Consider the following 4,002-nt stretch of genomic DNA (forward strand, 5'->3'; position numbering starts at 1 on the left):
GTCTTAGGCACTACATTGGTCAGAGCTGCACTCTCAGATGCAGCAATTACATAGCAACATCTTTTCTTCTAGGTTGTCCTGCTGTAGAACTGTTACTGTGATGTCTCCCTCAAGACTCCCTAGAAGAAGTAGATGTGCTAAAGAAAGACAAAAACAAAGACAGCATAATTGTGATGAATTTTTTTTTGCATTCAGCTGTTGTACAATTAAGATCATGTTTGTTACTAACTGAAGATAATCTTTAGACAGGTGAGCTTTACAAAGAAGATGAGAGTATAGGTAAATCCTGAAGGATGAGTAGAATTTCACTAAGAATAAAATGTAGCTTTTTTCTCTGTTTTTCTGTTCTTCTTGTTTTGTTTATTTATCTTTTTATTTTATTTTATTTCTTTTATTTTATTTATCTTTTGTAGAATACAGATTGTGTACTTTTAGATTCAAGGAAGGAAAAAATTTCAAAGGCAACTTAAAAAGCAGAAGTCCAGTGTTGTGATGCACTCAGCCTGGGCCGGTCTGGCAGTGTGGCTGGTGTAGCCAAGATGAGTGCCAAAGACCTATTTGAACAGAGGAAGAAGTACTCCAACTTCAGTGTCATCATGCAGGAGACCTTGAGGTACCACGTCCAGCACCTGGCTATGTTCACCATGGACAAGAGCGAGGTCATCACATTTGTGGAGGATGGCATCTGAAAGCTGCTGCAGTGGAGCTCCAAGGAGAAGTCTGGGCCCAGGAGGTGCTTCTGCAAGTGAACAACAAGTCCCTGAGGCTGCTGGATGTCCAGTCTCAGAAAGAGCTGTAGAGCTTCCCATAGCCCACAGTGCAGCACAGCCAGACGGTGTTGAGCCAGCTGCGCTGGGTGCTGCTGCTGGTGTGCCAGGACTCAAGCAGAAGAAACCTGGCATCCACTTCTGCAATGAGGTGGAGGCCGAGCTGGTGTAGGAGGAAATCTGAGACTGGGTGACTCAGTCTGCTGGGTGACTGCCAGCAGAGGAAGAAGATGAGGCCACAGACCCTGAAGGGGCACCAGAAGCAGATCGGGCAGCGACAGTCCATTCCGCCGCCTCCCCAGAGCCTGACCCTGGGGACCCCTCATGCCAAGAACCACGTGGGCCTGCCAGGGCCGCTCAGTGAGCCAGGCTATGGCAGGATGAGGAGCCACGGGCTGTGCTGGCTCAGAGGATTGAGAAGGAGATGCAGATCCTCAACCGTGTCCTGGATGACATTGAGTGGTTCATGGCCCTGCTGCGGAAGGCTTTCCAGCAACTAAACCAACTGAAGAAGGAGAAGAAGAAGGGCAGGAAGGGGCCAGCAGAGGGCGTCCTCATGTTGTGGGCACGTCCCCTTCCAAGGGTGAGTTTGTTGACTGTTTCCAGAAAACCAAGCTTGGACTGGAGGGTAAGAGACCCTGCTTTGCAAGCACAAAGCCTTGAGTTCAAGTCTCAGTCCCACAAAAAACCAAGCTGGCCATGAACCTGCTGGCAAAGCTGCAGAAGCACAACCAGAACCCTAGTGGGACGGAGGTAGCTGGTGCACTTGTTCTTTTGGCCCCTGGATCTGATTGTCAACACCTGTGGAGGCCCAGACATTGTAAGCTCCGTTCCAGCTCCTTGTTCTCCCGAGATGCTGTGGGCGTTCTGCGCAGCCACCTGGTACCCAAAGAGATGTTACTGTGAGAGTCACTCGGAGAGACCTGGACTAGGCCCCATTTTCAGTGGCCACAGGACCTGCAAGTGCCCCTCTCTGTGCCCAAGTTCCATAGCGGCTGAGATCCGCCCCTGAACATGTTGCAGAAGGCTCCCTGGGAAGTGGAGTGACTGATGTCTGCCCCTGATGACCAGCGGTCCCCGTGATCTTACTGTTGATATTCCACTCTCTAAAGCACAGTCACTTCCCTGAGCCCATAGCGCTGGGGACACCATCTCATCAGTCAGCTCCCCACAGACTCACAGGGACTACCAGCCATGTGAAGATCCTCTCCAACTTCACAGTACGCAAAGCCAATAAGCTATCTATGCTCAGGGATGAAGTCCTATAGGTGTTGGAGGATGGCCAGCAGTGGCAGAAGTTGGGAAATTGCAGTGGCCATTCTGTCTGTATGACCTGCAAAGTCTTGGCTGATACTTGGCCAGAGGATATGGGTGCCCCCTTGGAACAGGCCAGCCAGAAATACTAGGGCCCCTCCAGTCCAAACCACAAACCGCCCCCAACTTTTGTAGGGAACAAAGATGAGTTGATCCACCACATGGACAAGGTCAAAAGGAGCTTATGAAGATCAGTCACATCAAGACTTAGCAGCAGCACCACTTCCCCATGGAGCGCAGCCAGCCCCTGCATCTGCTGCTTACCTTTGAGTCTGGCCCTGACAAGGTTGGTGCTTGGCTGGAAGCCAAGGCCTTCAGTGGCCAGATTGTGGATAACCTGGACATCCTGACCGGGCCCCAGCTCTTCTCGCTCAACAAGAATGAGTTGAAGAAGGTGTGTGGAGAGGAGGGCATCCACGTGAACAGCCAGCTCATGGTACAGAAGGCCTTCCTGAAGAAGCAGCATACTGGGTCAGAGCTGGAGGAAGTCATGAACAAGTTTCATTCTAAGAACTAGAGAAGGGCTGAGGACAGCTAGACCAGGCTGCACAGTGTCACATCAGCTGCTGCATAGGGGAGGCCACACCTATTGTGGGCCCATCCCTAATGTATGGAGTATTATTTTTATATGTGTATTATTTTATGCCAAGGACACAGATGTGTGGAGAGCAGAGTATGAGAAGCTTATGAGAACTTGACATAAGCACAGCCAGGTTTGCAGGCTGGGATTGGCATAGCCCCCAGGTGTAGAAGGGGTCGAGGGCAAAATGCAGCACAGCTGCTTTTTGTAAGATGTTTACATGCAGAGAGTAGCAATCGCTGGTTCCCCCTCTTCCTGATAACTACAATGTCATGCCACCCCCTCCACCCAGAACTGTTGCTCTACTTCCTGGTTTGCTGCTGTATATAATAAAATTTGCTGCAGGAGGTGGAAGCTGTTGTGTGTCTCCACCAGAGCGCCCAGCCCACTTGATCCCAGCTTTTTTGCTTGTGTTTGTCTTTTGTGCTTTCTTAATCTCCCATTGCTCCCAGTTAGGTTCCTAGGATGAGCTCTCACAGATGGGCAGAGTGGGGCCGGCTCACCTGCCTATAGGCATGTACCTGTCCATAGAGCCAGCAACACCTGTGGGTAGCCCTTGTGCTACCCCAGCCATAGCCCATATGCACCTGGCCAAACCAAGGGCGGCCTCAACCAAACCTGCACCTGGCAGTGCCAACCCACCTCCACCTGCCACCAGGTCATGGGACTCCTTGGGTGGGCAGGATCTCTTTCTCTGGCCTCCTCCATGCCAGAGGAGGGCTTCTAGTCCTCCTGATACTGACCCCCATTTCCATTCCTTCTCCCTGGCTGCTTGCTTCTACATCCACTTTAACCCCACTATGACTGGCTACCACACTTCAGGATGGACCCAAGTTCCAAACTGGCCAGGCTGGTAATCTTGCCTCCATATCTGTCCCCTGCTCCATCAGGATTCTACTCCCAGAGGGTGGACTGGGCATGTGCTCCAGGACACTAGGCCTTGAGTGCCCACTGGGGTGGGGCATGTTGTGCCCTTTACCCTTTTGGGATGGATAGATATGAGTATTGGCTTCAGACACCCAACCCCCCACAGAGACCAGGACAGCAGCTGTCTCTGACCACTTCCAGGCCAGTGGAGCCTGCCTGTGTACTAGTGGCTGGTGTGTCTTGGTGCCCTGGACCAAGTGTCACATCCAGAGATGAGAGGTGAGAGACTCCTAAACTACATCATTGAATCAGTTGTCTCCTAAAAACAAAACAGTTCTGCAATCCCAGAACTTGAAAGGCTGAGGCAATAGGGTCATGAGTTTGGGGCCAGCCTGGACTATATAGTGAGACCCAATCTTAAAACAACAGCAATAAATAAATGAATAAATGTAAATATACTATTATTTATTGAAG

General features: G+C 50.7%; 1 pseudogene; it reads left to right on the top strand.

The window, feature by feature from the left end:
* Positions 1-533: 533 nt before the first annotated feature.
* Positions 534-2,598, top strand: LOC109679992 (epidermal growth factor receptor kinase substrate 8-like protein 2 pseudogene; annotated as a pseudogene).
* The last annotated feature ends 1,404 nt before the right edge of the window (positions 2,599-4,002 follow it).

The sequence above is a fragment of the Castor canadensis genome, chromosome 1 (assembly GCF_047511655.1).
Source record: "Castor canadensis chromosome 1, mCasCan1.hap1v2, whole genome shotgun sequence".
NCBI classification, from domain to species: Eukaryota; Metazoa; Chordata; class Mammalia; order Rodentia; family Castoridae; genus Castor; species Castor canadensis.